At 53.1% G+C, this 24,573-nt stretch overlaps 1 pseudogene; it reads left to right on the forward strand.

Annotated features, from left to right (window-relative positions):
* Positions 1-16,806, forward strand: part of LOC128847370 (E3 ubiquitin-protein ligase TRIM39-like) — a 64,840-nt pseudogene extending 48,034 nt beyond the window's left edge.
* The last annotated feature ends 7,767 nt before the right edge of the window (positions 16,807-24,573 follow it).

A 24,573-nucleotide genomic window follows, 5' to 3' on the forward strand; every position in this document is an offset into this window, starting at 1 on the left:
GAGACTGGGGGGTGGGGGGAGGTCTTTTGTCAGTCAGACAGGCTCGATACTGCACCCTGGTTCCCCAAGAACACAGAGCTGCTAGGTAACAATTGGAAAACCAAAATCTACTATAATCCATTTTTCCATGTTTCTGGTTTTCACCAAAATCAACAGGGTTCTGCACTGGAGCGGGATCAGCGTAGGGTGACCAGATGTCCCAATTTTATAGGGACAGTCCCGATTTTGGGGGCTTTTTCTTATATAGGCACCTATTACCCCCCACCACCTGTCCTGATTTTTCACACTTATTATCTGGTCACCCTAGATCAGCGGTGGGGGGAGGAGTTTGGAAGGACTGGGGACAAGTGACCTGGCTAGGGCGATGGCTGGATGGGGATGAGGGGCACCCTGACCCTAAACCCTAATCCTAACCCTGAGGTCACTGCCTCACCCTGTATCCTGAGATTTTAGTGCATATCAGGCTTTTATAGTTTTCCATTTTTCACCAAAATCCAGAAGTTTCTGCCCACTGATGCCTAAAACATACTCTGAAATGGAGTTGATGGAATGTGGTTGTCAAAACTTATCACATTGCAGACAGACAGAAGGACAGATAGAAATGCCATTGAGTTAGGTGTGGGGCCTCACTTCCCTCAGCCAAAAATAATAGTTGATTTTCATAAAAACTTTAACCTCAAAGTAGTTGTTTTCTTTGGGGATAATTATCTAAACAGGCCTTTAGTGTATGTTCACTAGGGCCCCAATTCAGCAGGGTAGTTAAACACATGTTGCACTTTAAGCCCACGAGTCAGTACATCCCTATTCAGTGTGTGCTTAAGTGTTTCACTAAATCGGGCTCTAAAACAGAAGCAGTAGTTGCTTCACAAGGAGCAAGAAGCCCCCTAGTGGCTGATGACAGACTAACCTGCCCCCAGGGAAAGTTTCCTCCTGACCCCCATCAGTTAGCAATTGGCTTGTGCCCTGAAGCAGGAGGGGGTTTCTCTGCCCTCTAGAATGCTTGCATTTTTTGAGAACTGTGATAAGTCTGGAGATTCACATTCCCATATCACTGCCTGGGGCTTTTTGAATTCTTTGTCCATTTGGGATTTTTCTTTGCTTGTCTGTTTTTGTTTTAACCCTACCCAGTATAAATTTGTATGTTCTCATTGTCAATCTAAATATCTTTTGTTTTACTCCTGCTAAACTGATGGTCTCAATGCTATCTTGTGGCAAGTTGTTCCACAGACTAATTATGAATCCTATAAAACAGTATTTCATAGAATCATCCAATCATAGGACTGGAAGGGACCTTGAGAGGTCATTTCCTCTGACAGTTTGAAATTTGCTGCTTTTCAGTTTTTCAGGACAATAATTTACACCTCACCCCATGATGACTTAGTTTCCTTAATAACCTTTTGTGAGGAACTTTGTTAAAGGCTCTTTGAAAGTCCACATCAGTTATGCCAATGGGTTCTCCTTTGTGCACGATTTTACTGACCTACTTAAAGCAATTTAATAGATTAGTGGGACACAGGTTTCCTTTCCAGCTCTGCTAGTCAGACCTTATCCTATCATTCTCATAGAGCTGGTTTAGAATTCTCTTTTAGTTTCAACTAGTTTAGCAAGTACTGACGTAACGCTCACTGGACTGTAGTTCTCAGGATTACTCCTACCAAATTTTAAAGTTGGCTACAACATTCCCAACCCTCCGATTCTCCAGAAGTGTAGCTGATTTTAATGAGCGATGCATATTATTGTTAGCAGTTCAGCCATATCATGTGATGTCATTTGAGAGCTCCTGGGATTTGCCATCTTGCAGGGATCTAAGCTCTCTTGGTGGCTGCTGGCTCTTTAGTTTGTCAGTTTGTTCCAATATCTCCTCTTCACTCCTCGATCCCTGGTCTTTATTTCCTGAACAGAGCAGCTCCAGGGCAGGTCTCTCCACAGCAACCTTTCTGGTGGAAACTGATGCAAAGAAACCAGTCAGTCTCTCAGCATTGTCCTTGCCCTCCCCAATTGCTCCCTTTCCCCCCTGCGGATCCAGGGGACCCATCGATTCTCTCACGGGCTTCCTGATTCTGCTGGACTGAAATAATTCCCTGGTATTTGTTTTATATCACTTGCTGTTCACTCTGCTAATTCCATTTAGCCTCCTAATTCCCATCATGCACTTCACCCGATGTACTGCATGCTCCTTTCTGCAGGCTTCACAGGGTTAATATTTTCCATTTGCAGAGGGATCCCTGTTTGGCTCTAACAACCTCCTGCACCTGGCCAGGTGGGGTTACTGTATTTCTCCCCTTCCTGCTTCCTTTGTCGCTCAGGGGGTGCAGGTGTCTGGCTGCTGATGTAGCTTCCAGGCTGAGTCTAAGGATTGTAACTTCCCTGCTTTAAGGTCTTTTTGACTCGCTTCTCTTCTGCAAGGTAATGTGATATTGACTCATTTCTCTTTATTTTATTTTCAGACAAACTCCAGGCTGAGCTCAGTAAGTTCTATTCCCCCCTGTAACACCCTGTGTGACATTGTCTCCTGCTCAGCGTGTCAGTGTTCAGGGATGTTCTCACTCCTCTGTCTGTGTTTGGTTGCAGGGTGGAGATGCGCCCAGTTCTATGCAGGTACTGTACATACCACTGATGTTTTATCCATAGTGAGGCCCCACCTCCCCCTGGGAGCTCTCTGCTCCTTTCCCTGCACAGAGCATTTTCCTATGACATTCAATAGGCTAGAAACTGCAATGTCACTGGGGTGGATGGAAAGGGGCAGACAAAACCTGCCCTCTTTGGGAAAGGGCTGATTAGTGAGGAAATGCTGCCCCCTGGTGTCACCTTTCCCAGGTGGTACCTGGGCTCTGCAGGATGGACATTCTTATCTGGCCATAATTGAACTGAACTGCCAAGCTCTCTCTTCCCAGCAGCAGGATCAGATCAGGCTTTAGCCACAGTCTCCTTCTAGTGTAACAGGCCCAGACAGGAGCTGTTCAGTGTCCCCATGGAATTGGGGTGAGGAAGGCCCTGACCCCACTGCAAGAGCAGACACGTTTTTATAACCAGCTTGTGACACTCCCTTGACTCAGTTACAACAAACTGTGCCCAGCCCACACGGCAGCTTTTCGGCCTCACAGCCGTAGCTGAGCTGTGTCTGTGTGTTTGTACCTAGCATCCAGCCCAACCATGTGTGCCCCGGTGCATGCTGGGAGAGTCTGGGCAGGTCCAGCAGGGATCAGAGAGCCCAGGGGCCATGCACACACATTGCAGTACCACTGGCCAAGGGGTCCATGCACTCCGGGGTATCCTACCTCCCAGAGCAGTTACACAAACACCACTGGGGGTCCTGTTAGGGTCACCACCTCTGAGGTGCAAAAAAACCAGGAAATCTTCCTGTTCCACATAGACCACCTGTCTCCTCACCCCAGGCACTGTCTCCCCATCCCACCCCCGGGCACTGTGTCCCATCCCACCCCTGGGAGAGGGCACCAGCCCCCATGGGCTCCTGTTCCTGGAGCTGTGCCAGGCACAAACCTCGCCAAGCAGGACACGGTGCCAGATCAACTCCCCTCCCACCCCCTGGTAGTGACCCCCCAAAGCCAGTACTTGTGCGGTGTACATGGGCCCTACTGGTCCCGAGCTCCCCATCTCACTTGGGACTAATAATGTCCTGGCAGACTCACGATTTCCCAGGACAGCGACCTGAACAAAGGGATGATCCTGGGAAACCTGGACAGGTGGCACCCCAGGTCCTGTCCACACAGCACAGTAACCACCCACCTGAGCTGGGTACAGGCAGCCAGACACGTGCCAACCCAGGCCCCTGGCAGGGACGCTGAGCTGCTAGGGTCACTAAGAGTGTTAACTCTGCCATGTGCCACACACCACGCTTAGACCCCCCAGGGCCCTCGGCCCAGCCCCTGAACAGCTGTAACCTAGACTCATGGCAATGCAGGGCTGGAAGGGACCTCGAGAGGTCACCTAATCCAGCCCCCCGTGCTGGGGCAGGGCCTAGACCCTCCCTGGCAGGGGTTTGTCCTGTTCTTACAAACCCCCAGTGACGGGGATCCCACAGCCTCCCTAGGAGCCTGGTCCAGAGCTTCACTGCCCTGAGAGTTAGAAAGTGTTTCCTCATCTCCAGCCTCAGTCTCCCTTGCTGTAGATTGTGTCCATTGCTCCTTGGGCAGGCCCTCGCCCTGCCCGCTGGGGGCCCTGGGGGTGTCACCAAGTGAGAGCATCGCTGGTATCACATTGCATGGAGAAGAGGAACCAGCTGGCTCAAGGGGACAATGATGGGAGTTGGGGCCTTTCACTCCCCAGTCACTGACCTCAGCCCAGGCTCGGAGTCTGGTTCCCAGCGCACAGGAGCTCACATCATAACTCTCATTAACGGCACCCTTACCAGCCACCTCCACAGGGAGGGCAAGGCCTGAAGGAGTCGCAGGGACGGTTCCTCCCCAGGGAGAGGCTCCAGCAGGTGTCAGGGCTGAGTCATGTTGGCAGGACAGTGCGGGGCTCCCATGGCCACTGTGATGTCCTCGTACCCTCGATACACAGAGCTCCAGCAGCCAGGGTGTAAAACCCCACTCGTACCCCCAGCACTGAACTCACTGACACTGCCCCAAAGGGTTGCGGGGGTGAGTAAAGGGCACTGGAAGAGGGAGGCCAGGGGGGCATGGCCCCAACACTTTTTATTGGTTGTAAGGGCGAGCAATGGGTGGGGAGGGGGCAGAGAGGAGCGACCGGGGGTCAGGGTCTTGGTGAGGGGAAGAGGCAGTGTGAAGGCCGGGGCTCGGGGAGAAGGGGCGATGTGAGGATGGGAGTTCGGGGAGAAGGGAAGGTGCAGGGGCAGGAGCTTAGGGAGAAGGGCTGGCACGACTGGGTGACCCCTCTACTTTTAGGGAGCTTCCATCACTCCTGGGGAGTACCATCCTGGATCCTGATCCACGGGCACATCTGTGTATTTGCCGGGTGCACAGAGCTTTCTGGGTGGAGACACTTTCACGCTCACCCAGGAACCGGTGCTGGGAGGCCCCACTACCCAGGAGGCTGAGGGCTCTCACTCCCCTGCCCTGGAGGTGAAAGGAGAGGCCCTGGGGCTGCTGTTCCCCATCCCAGGAAGAGGGTGAAGGGGACGTGGACACAGACAATGTCCCTGTGTGCGCTGTGAGGGGCAGATCTGGCTCCACCCTGGGCTTCAGAGCCTGAGCTCCAGCCAGAACCTGAACGTCTACGCGGCTATTTTTAATTCCAAAGAGGGAGCCCCGTAAGCCTGAATCTGTCCACCCCATTCCGAGTCTCACTTCTGCAAGCTGTGCAAATGAACCCAAAGTGTCTCCAGAGTCTGGGTGTGAAAGTTCCCAGCGTGTCTGACCCAGGGCTGGTTAATGAGAGCGAGGGGGGGGGGGGCGGGGGTGACGCAGGTGTTAAATGGAGACACTTGAGCTCCTGGGGCTCTGAGATGGTCTCTGTGACCATTATCCACCATGGGACAATCGCTCTGGGCAGAGAGTTCAGGCTGGAGCCGAGTCTCCATTTTCAGCCTGATTTGAGGGGGTGAGATCAGGGCCTCAGGGGGCATTTGTCTGCCAAGAGCAAATTTAACAGCAGCTCTGGAGTGTTTCATAGCTGATGTCCTGAACCTGCCCATCCATACCTGTGCATTTCTGGGCGTGTTGACAGTCACTCACTGCAGGTCACTGGGATTTGGGCTCCTAAGTTGCTCAGACAGGTTTGCAGTGGAGCTGGGTGAAATGTTTTGGACAAATAGTTTATTTGCTGCAAAATTATATTTCGAGTCAACAGAAACTATTCGCGTTTGCTGTCAAGTTTCAATGAACAGAAAAAGGTGCTGCTTCTTCCCTTCTAGCCTTTAGCCCAGTGGCTGGGCCCTCACCTGGGAACCCCAGGTTCAATCCCCCCGGGTGATGTCATGAGGGCTCAAACCGCTGGGCTCAAGGTGTCTGATGATGTCCCCCTGTGTCTAAACACTGCCATGGGCACTGGGCCAGAGCGTGGGAGTGAGAATGACTCTGCAGCCCAGTGGGTCGGCCCCAACCTGGGAGCCCAGAGTCCAGCTCCCCTGCTCCAGTGACCCTGTAATTATTGATCCATAACCCCAGTGATGGGAGGGGTTACGGCCCCTGGCACACCAGTGTCTCAGGCCATTTCTGCCAGGGTATCCTTGCACCGATGTAGCTGCACTGGTGCAACCCCCTATTACAGACGTGCTGTGCGGGTGTGAACTGGGACTGGTCCCCGGTGCAACTTCTCCCAGATGGAGGTGTCAGTAAGTGGGGAAATGCCCCCTCCCCTCCCCACTGCCCTGGCCTCATTAGAAACAGCCCATTAGTGCGCATTTATACCCCCTCAGAATCTTCCACTGTACTACCCCCCAGTGAGCGCAATCCAGACAACTGCCCCCGTGGGGGTGGGGCTGGGCCGGGCGAGGGGAGGGGCTGGCTGTGGTGTTTGCCTGGCTGGAAGATGGGGCCCGCCAGCATGGAGAGTCCCAGCAGTTCCCCCTGGGGCAGGGCTGCACCCCCAGTGTGTGTGGGGACAGCACCAACCACACGTGACACCAAAGCAAGAGAGATTCCCTGGGGTCTACCCCTCCCTCACCCCTCTCTGGCTCCTGCCCGTCCCTTACCTGGACCCTGGGTCTATTCTGACCCCTCACCCACATCCCTCCCTTTCTTCTCCCCCGATTTCTGCTCTCCTGGGCCCCTGCCCCTCTGCCCCCACTTTGCCTCCCAGGCACATGCCCCTGCCCTCCACCCAACTCTGCCCCGCTGGAACTCACCCCTTCCTTCTCCCCCTGCCCTCCTGGCACCTGTCCCCTCCCACAAACATCCTCTTCACCCTGGAGCCCACCCATCACTTCACACTCCTGCTATGTCCTGGTATCCACTTCTCCCCTTTCCCTTATCTGCTGCCATGTCTCTCACTCCCCTCTGCCCCCTGATGGCCACCCCACCCCCATCACCATCCTTTGCTGTCCTGGCTTCCGCCCTTCTTACTCCCCTCAGCCCTCCTAGCACCTGTCCCTCTCCCCACCCTCTCTGACCTCTGGCACCCACCCCTTCCCTCACCCCCCCTTGCCCACCCCTCCTCTAGCCGCACTCTGACCCCCTGGCACCTGCCTCTCCCCAATCCCTTCTCCTAACACCTCCCTCTACCCACCTGCCCTGCCTCTCACCCCTCTCTGCCCCCTGATACTTGTTCCTCCCCTCCTCTGCCTTCCCTGTGAGCCCTTCTGCTCAACCCCCTTAATCCCACTGGCACCTGCCAAGTGTGAGCATCGCTGTTATTGCACTGAATGGCTGGTGTTGCTGGGCTGGCTCAGGGGGGCAGTGAGGGCAGCTGGGCAGGGCCGGCTCCAGGCATCAGCGTAGCAAGCTGGTGCTTGGGGCGGCACATGGAAGGGAGCGGCACGTCCAGCTCTTTGGCGGCAATTCAGCGGCGGGTCCCTCACTCCCTCTCGGGGGGGGGAAGGACATGCCGCCGAAGAAGCGGCGACGGTAGAGTCGCGGCGGAAGTGCCGCAGATTGCGATCGCGGCTTTTTTTTTGGTTGCTTGGGGCGGCAAAAACCCTGGAGCTGGCCCTGCAGCTGGGGCCTTTCACTCCCCAGTCACTGATCTCAGCCCAGGCTGAGAGTCCAGTTCCCAGCGGACAGGAGCTCACATCATAACTCACATTAACGGCAGCCTCACCGGCCACCTTCGCAGGGAGGCCAAGGCCTGAATGGGCCCCAGGGACGCTTCCTCCCCAGGGAGAGGTTCCAGCAGGTGTCAGGGCTGAGCCATGTTGCCAGGACAGTGGGGGGTTCACACGACCTAAGTGACGTCTTCATACCCTCGATACACAGAGCTCCAGCAGCCGCGGTGTAAAACCCCACTCATACCCCCAACACTGAACTCACTGACACTGCCCCAAGGCTCGTCTCCTCCTGGGGTTGGAGGGTGAGTAAGGGGCACTGGAAGAGGGAGGCCGGGGGCCATGGCCAATCACTTTTACCAATGGGAGGGCTATTCCCTCCCACTTTTTATCAGCTGTAAGGGTGAGCAATGACAGGGAAGGGGGCTGAGAGCAGCAACCTGGGGGTCAGGGTGTTAGGGGCAAGAGGTGGTGTGAAGGCAGGGGCTCGGGGAGAAGGGGCCATGCGGGGGCAGGAGCTCAGGGAGAAGGGCTGGCACGAATGGGTGACCCCTCTGCTTTTAGAGAGCTTCCATCACTCCTGGGGAGAGGACCATCCTGGATCCTGATCCACGGGCACATCTATGTATTTGCCGGGTGCACAGAGCTTTCTGGGTGGAGACACTTTCACGCTCACCCAGGAACCTGTGCTGGGAGGCCCCAATCAGGGCCGGCTCCAGGCACCAGGTTCTCAAGCAGGTGCTTGGGGCGGCCGCTCCGGAGAGGGGTGGGAGGTCCAGATATTCGGCAGCAATTCGGCGGACGGTCCCTCACTCCGCCTAGGAGTGAAGGACCTCCTGCTGAATTGCCACCGCAGATCGCGATCGCGGCTTTTTTTAGATCGCAATCCCGGCTTTTTTTGTTCATTTTCTTTTTTTTGTTTTAGCTGCTTGGGGCGGCCAAAAGCCTGGAGCCGGCCCTGGCCCCAATGCCCAGGAGGCTGAGGGCTCTCACTCCCCTGCCCTGGGGGTGAAGGGAGGGGCCCTGGGGCTGCTGTTCTCCGTCCTAGGAAGGGGGTGAAGGGGATGTGGACACAGACTATGTCCCTGCTTGCACTGTGAGGGGCAGACCTGGCTCCACTCTGGGCTTCAGAGCCTGAGATCCAGCCAGAACCTTAATGTCTGTGCGGCTATTTTTAATTCCAAAGAGGGAGCCCCGCAAGCCTGAATATTCATAGATTCATAGATTATAGGACTGGAAGGGACCTCGAGAGGTCATCGAGTCCAGTCCCCTGCCCGCATGGCAGGACCAAATACTGTCTAGACCATCCCTGATAGACATTTATCTAACCTACTCTTAAATATCTCCAGAGACAGAGATTCCACAACCTCCCTAGGCAATTTGTTCCAGTGTTTAACCACCCTGACAGTTAGGAACTTTTTCCTAATGTCCAACCTAGACCTCCCTTGCTGCAGTTTAAACCCATTGTTTCTGGTTCTATCCTTAGAGGCTAAGGTGAACAGGTTCTCTCCCTCCTCCTTATGACACCCTTTTAGATACCTGAAAACTGCTATCATGTCCCCTCTCAGTCTTCTCTTTTCCAAACTAAACAAACCCAGTTCTTTCAGCCTTCCTTCATAGGTCATGTTCTCAAGACCTTTAATCATTCTTGTTGCTCTTCTTTGGACCCTTTCCAATTTCTCCACATCTTTTTTAAAATGCGGCGCCCAGAACTGGACACAATACTCCAGCTGAGGCCTAACCAGAGCAGAGTAGAGCGGAAGAATGACTTCTCGTGTCTTGCTCACAACACACCTGTTAATGCATCCCAGAATCATGTTTGCTTTTTTTGCAACAGCATCACACTGTTGACTCATATTTAGCTTGTGGTCCACTATAACCCCTAGATCCCTTTCTGCCGTACTCCTTCCTAGACAGTCTTTTCCCATTCTGTATGTGTGAAACTGATTGTTCCTTCCTAAGTGGAGCACTTTGCATTTGTCTTTGTTAAACTTCATCCTGTTTAACTCAGACCATTTTTCCAATTTGTCCAGATCATTTTGAATTATGACCCTGTCCTCCAAAGTGGTTGCAATCCCTCCCAGTTTGGTATCATCCGCAAACTTAATAAGCGTACTTTCTATGTCAATATCTAAGTCGTTGATGAAGATATTGAACAGAGCCGGTCCCAAAACAGACCCCTGCGGAACCCCACTCGTTACGCCTTTCCAGCAGGATTGGGAACCATTAATAACAATTCTCTGAGTACGGTTATCCAGCCAGTTATGCACCCACCTTATAGTAGCCCCATCTAATTTGTATTTGCCTAGTTTATCGATAAGAATATCAGCGAGACCGTATCAAATGCCTTACTAAAGTCTAGGTATACCACATCCACCGCTTCACCCTTATCCACAAGGCTCGTTATCCTATCAAAGAAAGCTATCAGATTGGTTTGACATGATTTGTTCTTCACAAATCCATGCTGGCTGTTCCCTATCACCTTACCACCTTCCAAGTGTTTGCAGATGATTTCCTTAATTACTTGCTCCATTATCTTCCCTGGCACAGAAGTTAAACTAACTGGTCTGTAGTTACCTGGGTTGTTTTATTTCCCTTTTTATAGATGGGCACTATATTTGCCCTTTTCCAGTCTTCTGGAATCTCTCCCGTCTCCCATGACTTTCCAAAGATAATAGCTAGAGGCTCAGATACCTCCTCTATTAGCTCCTTGAGTATTCTAGGATGCATTTCATCAGGCCCGGGTGACTTGCAGGCATCTAACTTTTCTAAGTGATTTTTAACTTGTTCTTTTTTTATTTTATCCGCTAAACCTACCCCCTTCCCATTAGCATTCACTATGTTAGGCATTCCTTCAGACTTCTCGGTGAAGACCGAAACAAAGAAGTCATTAAGCATCTCTGCCATTTCCAAGTTTCCTGTTACTGTTTCTCCCTCTTCACTAAGCAGTGGGCCTACCCTGTCTTTGGTCTTCCTCTTGCTTCTAATGTATTGATAAAAAGTCTTCTTGTTTCCTTTTATTCCCGTAGCTAGTTTGAGCTCATTTTGTGCCTTTGCCTTTCTAATCTTGCCCCTGCATTCCTGTGTTGTTTGCCTATATTCATCCTTTGTAATCTGTCCTAGTTTCCATTTTTTATATGACTCCTTTTTATTTTTTAGATCGTGCAAGATCTCGTGGTTAAGCCAAGGTGGTCTTTTGCCACATTTTCTATCTTTCCTAACCAGCGGAATAGCTTGCTTTTGGGCCCTTAATAGTGTCCCTTTGAAAAACTGCCAACTCTCCTCAGTTGTTTTTCCCCTCAGTCTTGATTCCCATGGGACCTTACCTATCAGCTCTCTGAGCTTCCCAAAATCTGCCTTCCTGAAATCCATTGTCTCTATTTTGCTGTTCTCCCTTCTACCCTTCCTTAGAATTGCAAACTCTATGATTTCATGATCACTTTCACCCAGGCTGCCTTCTACTTTCACATTCTCAACGAGTTCCTCCCTATTTGTTAAAATCAAGTCTAGAACAGCTTCCCCCCTAGTAGCTTTTTCAACCTTCTGAAATAAAAAGTTGTCTCCAATGCAGTCCAAAAATTTGTTGGATAGTCTGTGCCCCACTGTGTTATTTTCCCAACATATATCCGGATAGTTGAAGTCCCCCATCACCACCAAATCTTGGGCTTTGGATGATTTTGTTAGTTGCTTGAAAAAAGCCTCATCCACCTCTTCCACCTGGTTAGGTGGCCTGTAGTAGACTCCTAGCATGACATCTCCCTTGTTTTTTGCCCCTTTAAGCCTAACCCAGAGACTCTCAACACTTCCGTCTCCTATGTCCATCTCTACCTCAGTCCAAGTGTGTACATTTTTAATATATAAGGCAACACCTCCTCCCTTTTTCCCCTGTCTATCCTTCCTGAGCAAGCTGTACCCATCCACACCAACATTCCAATCATGTGTATTATCCCACCAAGTTTCAGTGATGCCAACAATGTCATAGTTGTATTTATTTATTAGCACTTCCAGTTCTTCCTGCTTATTCCCCATACTTCTCGCATTTGTATATAGGCATCTAAGATACTGGTTTGATCTTTCCTCCCAGTTTTGTCCTGACTCGCCTTTCTCTCTGCCAATATAGCCCACACTCCCTCTTGTTTCCGACCCATCTCCCCGGTCTCCATGTTCCCCACTTACCTGTGGGCTTTGCTCACCTGTCCCCGTCGAACCTAGTTTAAAGCCCTCCTCACTAGGTTAGCCAGTCTGTGTCCGAATAGGGTCTTTCCTCTCCTCGAAAGGTGAACGCCATCTCTGCCTAGCAGTCCTTCCTCGAATAGCATCCCGTGGTCTAGGAAGCCAAAGCCCTCCTGGCGACACCATCTTCGCAGCCAGGCATTCACCTCCATGATGCATCTGTCTCTGCCCGGGCCCCTACCTTTGACAGGAAGAATTGAGGAGAATACCACCTGCGCTCCAAACTCCTTCACCCGTACTCCCAGAGCCCTGTAGTCACTCTTGATCCGCTCAGTGTCACACCGTGCAGTATCATTTGTGGGAGCCAATGGGAGGGCTATTCCCTCCCACTTTTTACCAGCTGTAAGGGTGAGCAACAACAGGGAAGGGGGCTGAGAGCAGCAACCTGGGGGTCAGGGTGTTAGGGGGAAGAGGTGGTGTGAAGGCAGGGGCTCGGGGAGAAGGGGCCATGCGGGGGCAGGAGCTCAGGGAGAAGGGCTGGCACGAATGGGTGACCCCTCTGCTTTTATGTCCACTCTGTTCCAAGACTCGCTTCTGCAGGCTGTGTTGATGAACCCAAAGTGTCTCCAGAGTCAGGGTGTGAAAGTTCCCAGCCTGTCTGACCCAGGGCTGGTTAATGAGAGCGAGGGGGGCGGCTGGCACAGTCGTTAGATGGAGACACCTGAGCCCCTGGGGCTCTGAGACGGTCTCTGTGACCACTAGCCGCGCTGGGAGACGTCCAGGTGCAGCTGCAGAGGGTCTGTGCCACTCACAGCATCCATGAGACAAATCGCTCTGGGCAGAGAGTTCAGGCTGGAGCCGAGTCTCCATTTTCAGCCTGATTTGTGGGGGTGAGATCAGGGGTCCAGGCGGAATTTGTCTGCAAAGGGCAAATTAAACAGCAGCTCTGGAGTGTTTCATAGCTGATGTCCTAAGCCTACCCTGCCCTGCCCGTAACTGTGCGTTTCTGGGGATGTTGACAGTCACTCACTGCAAGTCACTGGGATTCGGGCTCCTAAATTGATCATACAGGTTTGCATTGGAGCTGGGTGAAATGTTTTGGACAAATAGTTTATTTGCTGCAAAATTATATTTCGGGTCAACAGAAACTATTCGTGAATCCACGTTGAGTTTGCTGACTAGTTTCAATTAAGAGAAAAAGGTGCCGCTGCTTCCCCTCTAGCCTTTAGCCCAGTGGCTGGGTCCTCACAGGGTTGGCTCTATCTTTTTTGCTGCCCCAAGCAGCAAAAAAAAGCGCCGTCCCCCTCCCCCCCACCGAGGGCCGCGCCGCTGGAACCCCCCCCCAGAGTGCCGCCCCCCTGCCGAGCGCCGTGCTGCCGGAGCCCGCCCCCCCCCACCGAGCGCCGCCGGAACCCCACCCCAGCGCCGCACCTGCGCCCCCCCCCCCGCTGAGCGCCACGCCGCCGGAGCGCCCCCCCCGTGGAATGCAGCGCCGCCCACCCCCCCCGCTGCCCCTTACCAGGTGCCGCCCCAAGCATGTGCTTGGTTGCCTGGTGCCTGGAGCCGGCCCTGGATCCTCAGCTGGGAGCCCCAGGTTCAATCCCCCCATGTGATGCCATGAGGGCTCAAAGCGCTGGGATCCGAGTGACATCCCCCTGTGTCTAAACACTGCCATGGACACTGGGCCAGAGCGTGGGAGTGAGAATGACTCTGCAGCCCAGTGGGTCAGGCCCCCACCTGGGAGCCCAGAGTTCAGCTCCCCTGCTCCAGTGGCCCTGTAATTATTGATCCATAACCCCAGTGACGGGAGGGGGTTACGGCCTCTGGCACAGCAGTGTCTCAGGCAGTGTCTGCCAGGGTTTCCTTGCACCGATGTAGCTGCACTGGTGCAAACCCCTAGTGCAGACGTGCTGTGCGGGTGTGAACTGGGACTGGCCCCTGGTGCAGCTTCTCCCAGCTGGAGGGGTCAGTAAGTGGGGAAATGCCCCCTCCCCTCCCCACTGCCCTGGCCTCATTAGCAACAGCCCATTAGTGCGCATTTATACCCCCCCCCCAGAATCTTCCACTGTACTGCCCCCCAAGTGAGCCCAACCCAGACCACTGCCCCCGTGGGGGTGGGGCTGGGCCCGGCGAGGGGAGGGGCTGGCTGTGGGGTTTTCCTGGCTGGAAGGTGGTGCACATGGGGCCCGCCAGCATGGAGAGTCCCAGCTGCTCCCCCTGGGGCAGGGCTGCACCCCCAGTGTGTGTGGGAACAGCACTGACCTGCTCTGAGCGAGAAACCAACCACACATGGCCCAAAAGCAACAGAGATTCCATGGGGCCTGCCTCTCCCTCACCCCTCTCTGGCTCTTGCCCCTCCCTTATCCTTCCCTCACCCCTGAGAGGGACCCTGCATCTACTCTGACCCCTCACCAACATCCCTCCCTTTCTTCTCACTCCCTTTCTGCTCCCTTGGGCCCCTGCCCCTCTACTCCCACTTTGCCTCCTTGGCACGTGCCCCTACCCTCCACCCATCTCTGCCCCTCTGGAACTCGCCCCTCCCTTCTCCCCCTGCCCTACTGGCACCTTCCCCTCTCCCCCAAACATCCTCTGCATCCCGGAGCCCACCCATCACTTCACACCCCTGCTATGTCCTGGCATCCACCTCTCCCCTTTCCCTCCTCTGTGCCATGTCTCTCACCCCTCCCCTCACCCCCATCTGCTTCCCTGGTGCCTACCACTGCCATCACCCCCCCACCCTCTGATGGCCACCCCACCCCTCACCCTCCTCTGGTGTCCTGGCTTTCGCCCTTCTTACTCCCCTCAGCCCTCCTGACACCTGCCCCTCTTGCCACCCTCTCTGACCCCTGGCACCCACCCCTTCCCTCACCCCCCTGTGCCCACCCCTCCTCTAGCCCCACTCTGACCCCCTGGCACCTGCCTCTCCCCAATCCCCTCTCCTAACACCTCCCTCTACTCACCTGCCCTGCCTCTCTGCTCACCCATCTCTGCCCCCTGGTGCTTCTCCCTCCCTGTGTCTGCCCTTCTGCTCAACCCCCTCAATCCCTCGGCACCTGCCCTTCCCCTTACCCCCGTACCCTTCTGCTGCCTACCCCTTTCTTCCCTCCCCCTGCCCCCCAACACCTGACAGTCCCCTTGTCCCTTTCCTTCCTGTTGCCCACCCCCTCACCACCCTCTGCCCCACTGACCCCGCTCTCCTCTCGCCCCTCTGCCACCATCACCCATGCCACCTTCTCTTTATTTCTCACCCCTGCCTCTCTCCTCGCCCTCTGGCTCTGTGACACCTGCACCCCTCACCACCCCTCCAGTCCCCTGGTGCCAGCTCCTCCTCTGCCCCAAGTCCCAGCTCTACCCTTGCCCCATCTGCCTCCCTGGTGCCTGCTGTTTCCTTTGCCCGCTCTGCCTGCCTGGTGCAAGTCCCTCCCTCACCCCCCTTTGGGACCTGTGGTCTCAGCCCTTCCCCTCACCTCAGCACTGCCTCACCCCTCACCTCTCCCTCTCCTAACATCTGGGTCCCACCCCTCCCTTCATCTTCCCTCTGCCATCCTGGTGCCCACATTTCCCTTCACACCCCTCTGCCCCTTAGGTCCCACCTTCTCCACACCCCTCTCTCTGCCCCCCTTCTGCTCACCTGCTCCTTCAACCCCCATTCAGCCCATCTGCTCCCTCACCCCCCAATCTGCCACTCTGGCACCAGTGCCTGCCCATTTGCTCCCCCCCATATTTCCACCTGCCCCACTCCTCATCATCTCACCCCCTGGAATCCACCGTCCCCTTGATTACCCCTGCCCCATTGGAGCTTCCCCATTCCCTCAAACCCCCTGTGCCTCCTGGTGCCCGCCCCTTCCCTTGCTTCCCTGTGCCCCCTGGGGTCCGTCCTCTTCTTCTGCCCTGATGCCCACCCCTCCCCTCACCCCCTGCAGCCCTCAGGAACCTGCCCCTCCATTCACCCCCCTCTGTCCTGCTGGTGCCCATCCCTTCCCATGTCCCCCCCATTGCCTTTGTGCCCGCCCCTCCCCTATGTCCCTCCCTCCACCCCCTCTGCTCCTGTCACCTCCCCCTCCCCTTTCCTCTCCCAGCATCTACTTGTCCCCTCCCCTCCCCCGCCTCCAGTGACAGCTTCTCACCCTCCCCCCACCCGCTCCTCCTGCCCTTTCCCCCCATTGTCTCCTCACAGTTAGACGGGCCCTGACTCCCCTCAGGCAACAACCCCCCGTTCCCCCCCCCCAGCGATTAAGTGGGGTGCAGGTTAATTTCCCTTTGATCTCAGTGACCAGCCCCTGCCCCCGGCCCTGACTCTGTGACTCTCTCCCCAGTGGACGTGACTCTGGATCCAGACACGGCTTATCCCAAACTCGTCCTGTCTGAGGATCGGAAATGTGTGAGACTTGGAGACAAACGCCAGGATCTGCCCAACAACCCTGAGAGATTTGATCCTTGTGTCTGTGTCCTGGGCACTGAGGGGTTTGCGGGCGGGAGGCGTTACTGGGAGGTGGAGGTGGGAGACAAGACAAGATGGACTCTGGGGGTTTGTAGGGAATCTGTGGAAAGAAAGGGGAATGTCACATACACACCTGAGGATGGATGCTGGGTCGTGCGGCTGAGGGATGGGGGATACAAGGCCTGCACCTCCTCCCCGACCCCCCTCCCCATGAGCGTCAGGCCCAGCCGGGTGGGGATTTTCCTGGACTATGAGGTGGGCGAGGTCTCATTTTACAATGTGACTGACAGGTCCCATCTCTTCACTTTCACTGGCACCTTCTCCGGGACGCTCCGCCCTTATTTCAATCCCTCTCGCAACGCTGGGGGTACAAACGCGGCTCCCCTGATAATCTGCCCGGTCCCAGCTGAGGCCGGAGGGAATCTCTGTCCCTGACAGTGACCCCGCGGCACAGACTGTCCCCTCCCAGCGCTGCTGCTCTTCCCGTCCCCAGTGGTGGGGGCCAGTGACTGCAGCAACTGGAGTTTTTGTGCTGATCGGATGCTGCCAGTTTCCCTGTTCAACTGGAGGTTCCAGTCGAAAACCGGACACCTGGGAACCCCCAACCCTCACCTTTCCCCATCTCCGGCCCCAGGGGTAGCGGATGGGGGTGGATGGGGACATTTACCCCTGTCAGAATTTTCTACCCCTGTGAAATCTCAATGTAAAATATGAAAGAAAAAATATCATTTTAATTTAGAAATTATTTTTGTACCAAGGTGTAAATACAATAATATTTTAATTTACATTTCAACAGTATTTAAAAAACAATCTTATAGATCTATTTGTAGAAATGGAATTATTTACATTAATTTTCATTTTTCCCTCAAATCTATAGTGAAGTTTAACATCTCTAAATAACGTCATTTGCATTTCAACTGTGGAATTTCAAGAAATCCAAAATATTTATCTTAACGAAATAAACTATTAAATTGTCAGACTGGGTTGTTCAGTTACAATGTACGTGTGTCATAAACACAACTACACACATGTGCAGCTGCTCTCTGTTCTCTCTCCCTCTCTCTTTATTGTCTTGTCTGGTTCTCTCTGGAAGGCAGGGCACATATGCTCACCTCCTGCACTACACCTTTTAAAATTAATAGTTGAAAAAATGATGGAATTAATTAAACAATATAATTAAATTAACTCAAAGAAGATTATATAATATTCTTTGAACTCCTGTCAGCATTAATTCATGTGATTTTTAACTTTCTAGCTACATATAATTGGTAATCAAGATATGACCCTTCCTTTCTTTTTCTCACATCAATTAACAAAACACGGTCCCCAACCTCAAATGCTATCTTCCTATAGATAGAAATCTCTTCTACAATCTCCATTTTTTAGTTTATTTTTCTTTAGAAATATTATTTGCAGGCAATGTACTGTCACTGTGCACTATTGATTTTAATGTACTGCTGGGCTCTTCATGTTCTTGGTTATAAGGACACCACAAATGTAGTTTGATAAAGAAATAGTGAAGGGGTTGTATTCCTTTGCTGAATCATCACAAATTAACTTAATTGTGTTAAAGACACGGGCACTTAATGACTCATAATATGAAATTTGGTGAAGCTTTTTGGCAAAGCTTTCTTCTAGGCCATAAATCAGTTGAAAGGGTGATATTTTTATTGTCGTGTGAGGTTTAGAGTACAAAGAAAATGAAGTTGCTCCAGGAAATTCATCACAATTCCTCTGGGTTCTGTCCACCACTTTCTGCAATGCTCTGTAAAAATAGTGACCGATTGGTCTAATTCCTTGAAATGAGTGATTGAACCTAATTTCTTGAAGATCTAGCTGAGCAGAGTCTGAGGGGAGGCACATCACATGGCATTGCTAGGACTACTTTTTGTTTTAAACATGATGTGTTATGAACATTTTCAATGTAATAATTCAGTTTTGAAGATTTATTCACAATATACCATCCTTGGCAGAGTGCCCTAAACTTACTTTGATTATTTGAAAATAAATACCCTAAAATTATCTTTTGATAGATTCATTTGTGCTTTTTATCCAGTCTGCTGGTGTCTAGGTGGCATGGGCTCCTGAAGCTATGTGTTCTTCCTAGTTTTTAACACAGGGACATTTTAATCTAAAAATAGATAATTTTTCCCTAAAATTTCCTTCAGAAATATCTGCGTTCCTTTCCCTATTTCTCACTGAATTATGTGTAATTACTGTGCTTTCTTATCCAATCTTATTGTGTTATTACATGGGGAAATATGTTGGCAAATAGGTTAATATACAACATGGTTTTTACTATCTGACAAGACATAAAAATGTGTTGTCACTCACAATTGACAGCATGAAGTGCCATGAAGAGATTGCAGGCAATGTTCATTTTTAAATTTCTAACTATGAATGGGCTCCCCCATCAGTTCCTGCAACCCCTGGCTGGCAGAGCTCTGTGTGAAAGAAGCAGCAGGCGGTCTGCCAGGGAACCGCCACCAAGTATCTTTATGACTTTTTATGATGCATCACAACAGAGCAGCAGTTACGAGGAGCCCCCTTCCTGCTCCCTGATTCAGACTTTTATACTGCTGCTTTCTTCTCAGCACTGAGCTAGTGACCTCATCAGGCTCCCTACAGGTGCCAGTGATCCCCTCTGCCCTTCCAAACCCAAACTACTCAGTCCCTCCTCCTCTAACTGCACCCCGTGCCCTGGGTGTTCTCAGTGGCCAGGGTGCTGGCTTCCAAAAGGCTCTGTTTGTAGCTGCTAACAGCCCCCGTCACACAGCCATGATTGTGTAATTGACCCTTTAGTAAAAATAACACTAAATGTAAACTGTTACCTCATTATTCAATTCAGAAGCTAGATCTGCCAGTGTCTGCTCTGGACAACCATGTTGATATATAATTGTACATGTCGTCTTCTCCACAGTTCTAAGTGGAAATTCTTCTATCTCTTTTGAAAAATCATCTGTAGCTGTCAGTACATACTGGTATCGCTTCTGTGGTACTGGATAGAGCCCGATTCAATCTGCTCCCAGCAATTCCCAGGGATTAACAACCTATGTTCAAGAACACAGGCTAGAGTTCTCATTTGGATCTTCCCTATGACATTTTTGTTATAATCCCATATATAGTAAGCAAAGTAAACATTTTAATGTGGTTTCTATAATAGTTGATGTCTCCACACAGTCAGAATCTAACTTTTGGTGTTTTTCAGAAGTAAATAAATACAGGCCAAACTTCTGCTACTGAAAACTTGCATAAATACACTGTGCAGGGGCCATGAGTTATATGGGCCCGTGGTGCCTGTGCTCCAGCAATACTCAAGGCCCGGGGGCACAACTCCACCAGTGTTTGAGGCCGGGTCTCTCCCACAGCCCCACCTGCCATCGCCATGCAGCTCCCCTGGAGCATCGCTACCTACGCCCTGTGCAGCGTATGGCTGCCCTGCTGCTCCGTGCTGCGCTACCTGACAAGAAAGGGACCGGTGCTGGTGGCAGGCTGAGGCAGCTACTGCGCCTGCAGAGGGAGGAGGGGAGGAGGTGCACATGTTATGGCAGTTCCCCCCTCCCCCCAGCACCCACAGGGAGACAACTCTGACTCCGAGGGGGCTTCCGGGAGTCTGGACCTGAGCAGCTGGGGCTTGGGTGAGTGTCAGACTCATGACACCCTGCCCTCTGCCCGTAGTCACCACTCCTGCCCCAGGCTTGGCAAGGGGCAGCCCCATCCCCACCCCATGAGGCTACGATGAGGGACGCACCCACCCCAAGGGAGGCGAGGGGGCTTCCTGGACCTGAGCAGCTGGGGCTTGGGTGAGTGTCGTGACACCCTGTCCCCCCTCTCCCCACAGTCACCATTCCTGCCCCAGTCTGGGCAAGGGGCAGCCCCATCCCCCACTGAACAACGATGAAAAGTGTTTGCTCCCTCCTGAAGAACATCGCAAAAGAAGGGGCTACATTTTGTTTTAGTTTTAGAAAGTATTTGCTTTTGAGGGTTATTGATCTAAGAGTGCTGGGTTGTTTCCGTATTCAAAAGAGTATTAATCAAGTTGATATTCTTAGTTAAATAAATTTTTCTGACGATAGTGCTATTGTGCAATAGAGGGAAACTGTTAAGCGCTTACTGTTTCCAGTCCATTTTTACGTTATTTTAAAAAATATAGATCATGTCCTGCCACCTTACAAGGCAGGTGTGTGTGTGTGGGCTGGGGAGGTGGCAGGACATGGACCCGTTCTGGGCACCACCAAAAATTATACAAAGCTGCTGCCCCTGACGCTGTGTCAGCACAACGGGCAATAGAAGTCGTTGCTGCACTATGTCATCCATTAGTTCACAGGGGCACTTGTTATAGCTGATTAGAGGCTTTATTGTGCAGCAATAATAAATACAGATAATGATAAGCAATGAGCTTGGCCAATGTTTAAAAACACTTCAGATGTATTTAACATGGGGAAAGATGCAAAGTGTTTGGTTTAATGGGGAGCCATCCGCTCAGGTCCACTTCATTGCAGGGGTTGTAAAGTTAAGTCCAATCCAAGCAGGACATTTGCCTTGCGTGAAATCCTGTATGAACCCCCTCCTGGGGTGTCCTCATTTCTGTCCCCACCAACTGTGTCTGAGGAAGGGGGAGGACAGTGTTAATGTGGCTGCATCCTCCACACTTTCCAGAGTCCCCCATCCCAGCTGGTGGGGGGGAGGGGGCTGCATGAGGGGATTTGCCCATCCCAGCTGTGGAGGGACCCATCCAGACATGCAGGACTGCGGTCAGAGATATGACTGAGAACAGGAGGTCTCATGGGGAGTGTGAGATGTGTATTGAGAATTGGTCCTAGAGTCAGTATTTTCTGTGGCCACCATCAGGGGTGGGTGGGGGCGGGGGGGCGGAGGGTTTCTATTGTTCCTGGTGCTGTACATAAAGAATTTAGGGGCAAAAGCAGCGGGGGGATGGGGAGAAATTAACAAAAGGGAAAGTGAGGCTAAGTCTCCGGGGAAACATCCTGGCAATGAGAACTGTGGGGCTGGGGAACCATTCCCCCGGGGCCAGTGCTGAGCACCCCATTATTCCATGTTGCCTCTGGGAACCCTGCATCACCAAGCCCCCCAAGACCTCACAGTGCCTATGAGCAGAAACAGCCCCACAGCCACCTCTGAGCCCTGCTCTGGGCCTCTCCCTGTGCTGCCTGCAGGCTGAGTGAGACACAGGCATCGGTAGCAGCCTGGTGTATTGCAGCCTCCAGGATTCCCCAGTGGTAGCAGGGGGTGCTGCCCCCGACAGTGTGTCAGCTGCACTGCACAGCAGTTACATTCCTGCTGGGACTTCACTCCACCCTCCCCCAAGGAGGAGCTGCCCCTGCTGGTGACAGGTCTCTGCAGGGCCAGGGCCCCTAAGCAAGAGCCCCTGGTGAGTCGCACTGGAACACACAGTGCAACAGGAGAGAGTCTAAGGAGAGATCCTGGGGGAAGCAGAATCAATTGTGCACAGGCCCTAAAGTGCCAGGGCTCAGGGCTTCTGGCTGTTCTGCCTGTAGCTAGTTCCATGAGGTGAGGCCCATGGTTGTGAAATGAATGAATGAGACTGAATTTCCCCTCCCTGCTCCTCTCCCAGGGCCCAAGCTGCTGCAGCTCCCCACCCCATCCCACCCCCGCTCCATCTCTAGGGGGCTCTCACCTGCCCAGTCTGCCTCGATTTTGAACTGTGGGCAGAATTTCTGCTGAGTCTGCATCACTCGCAGCTGGGAGGAGTTAGAGGGAGACTTTCATCAACAGGTGTAAATACCGTCCACTGTCCCGGCAGGGCGTGTGGAGGACTCCTGCAAAATCCCTGCCCAGTTCACCGGAACCAAACTGGCTGGGGCAGGGGTTTCCCCATGAGGAGTTATTGCCCCTCCCACTGCTGTAGGTGGCTTCTCAATAGACCACAGAGGGGATTAAAGGTGCAGTTACCCCCAACTCTTTCATCAAGGGCCCCCATTTGCCCACCCCGCCCAGTGCCAGGGGCTCTAAGTGTCTCCCATTTCCTGCTTCCAGATTTCTGACACAATCAGGGCAGTTCTGCCCGCTGATGCCTATGTAAGGGGACTGTTGCCCCCTTACTAACATTCAGTGGGGTGTTTTGGTTGGCTAGCTCCCAGCACTAAAAGGGGAAGGGTCAATGGCAAATCAGGAGCCTGAGACTGACAGTCCCCAGGGGCAATGGGGAGAGGCCAATGCTCCAGATCAGCCTGATTGACAGGGCGGGCAGGCTAATCAGAGAGTCAGGAGGCCGGGGGGGTCCCGTCCTCCGTGTGAACTGGAATGGCCTGAGTCAGACAGAGTGGGGCCGAGCTAAGGAGAGAGCAGGGGCCCAAGCTGAGCTGGAGAGCAGAGCCGTGCCAGAGCCAGAGACGCAGCCCAGGGGGAGCAGATCCTGTGCTGGGAGCAGAACTGCAGCCACAGAGCCAGAGACGCAGCCCAGGGGGAGCAGATCCTGTGCTGGGAGCAGAGCTGCAGCCACAGAGCCAGAGACGCAGCCCAGGGGGAGCAGATCCTGTGCTGGGAGCAGAGCTGCAGCCACAGAGCCAGAGACGCAGCCCAGGGGGAGCAGATCCTGTGCTGGGAGCAGAGTTGCAGCCACAGAGCCAGAGACGCAGCCCAGGGGGAGCAGATCCTGTGCTGGGAGCAGAGCTGCAGCCACAGAGCCAGAGACGCAGCCCAGGGGGAGCAGATCCTGTGCTGGGAGCAGAGCTGCAGCCACAGAGCCAGGTGTGGTGAGCAAGTGGGGCCAGCCAAGAGGGGACCTGGGCAAAGGGCCCAGCACAGAAAGACACCACCAGACAAGGGCCCTTGCAGGCCAGACCGGGAGGGGGACCTTAACCCTACAGAGGGCTGACGCAGGGAAGAAGGGTCCCACCACTCAAAGCCCGGAGGTGTGTGGCCACCACCATTGCAAGTGTCCAACCCGCAGCGTCTCTGCAGCACGGCCAGGGCCTGAGAAGGAGCCTGGGACCTACAAGAAGCAGACTGTGACCTGCCCTGACGTTCCAGAGACACTGTTTGTGATGTTCCCTGCCACAGAGCGGGGTGATGTGTTTTCCTTTAACCTTTCCCATTTTTCCTTGTTCTTTTCTTTAGATTAATTGTTAATTAAATAATTTGTGTTTGCTTTAAATTGTATGGAATAATCAGTGGGTCAGGGAGGTGCCCAGTGCAGAGAGAGTACCCCGGAGTGGGGACACTCTAGCCCCTGCCCTAGGTGACCACAGCAGGGTTGGGGGTCGAGCCCCCCCAGGAATCCTGGGCCCAGCCTTGTTGGGGTTACGAGGACTCAGACAGACGGGAGAGTGGAAGGGGAGCCCTCAAGGGCAGGGAGGCCTCTGGGTAAAGGAAGTGGGAGCGGGGACTCAGATCCTTTTGCTAGCCCACCTCACCGGGGTAGTGCAGAAGTCAGGAAAGTTCCCCACAATAGCGGGACCATTCCCCCGCTTACATAATTGGCGTCACGAACAGGATCCTATCCACAGGGTCCACCCCATTGGTTTACTTGTTGAATTCTAGTTGCACGGTCCGGGCCTGGTTAAGCATCCTACCATGGCTGGAATTGAGGAACTACGGGCCCAGTTTGCTGAACTTCAGCGCAGATTATCAGACCAAGCTGAGGCATTGCAGCAAGCTAGAACAGAACAGAGAGAAGCCTTATCACTGGCTAAGGCAGTAATAGACCAACAGGCAGCAGAAACTAAGAAACCCCCTACTATTTATGTCCCACGGGAGCAGAAGGTCACGGAGTTTGGTGGCTTCCCGACAAGACCAGGAGACATTACGGTAGAAGAGTGGGTCAAGTCTGTGAAGGCGGCTCTGCGTGTGCTAAGAGTACCTGAAGAAGATCATGTAGACTTCATAGAGGAACACCTCAAGGGCCAGGCCAAGGCCACAGTAAAGTTCATGGCAGTGGCGGACAAAAAAAATGTGGAAAAGGTATTTGAACTCCTCCTAGAAGTGTATGGGGACAAGGTACCTATTGGAACCCGACTAAAGGAGTTCTTTGAGAGAAAGCAGGAGCCCGGTGAAACTATCCGGGCATATGCATATGACCTCCAGGAGAAAATGAGCAGAGTGGAGCGGCGAGACCCTCAGCGAGTTCCAGACCCAGATACGGTTCTGAAAGAGCAGTTAGTGCTGGGGCTCCAGGATGATTCCCTCCGCCGTGAAATGAAAAGGAGGTTTAAGGAAGAGCCCAGTAAGAAGTTCCATGAACTCATGCAGGCTGCCATTATGTGGTCAGAAGAAGAGGAAGTTCCTGTGGCAGAGGCGGCCAAGCCTAATCCCCATACACGAAGTGGGGGCCTAGTGAATGCAGCTGCTGGGG

Source organism: Malaclemys terrapin, chromosome 13 (genome assembly GCF_027887155.1).
Source record: "Malaclemys terrapin pileata isolate rMalTer1 chromosome 13, rMalTer1.hap1, whole genome shotgun sequence".
In the NCBI taxonomy this organism is placed as follows: Eukaryota; Metazoa; Chordata; order Testudines; family Emydidae; genus Malaclemys; species Malaclemys terrapin.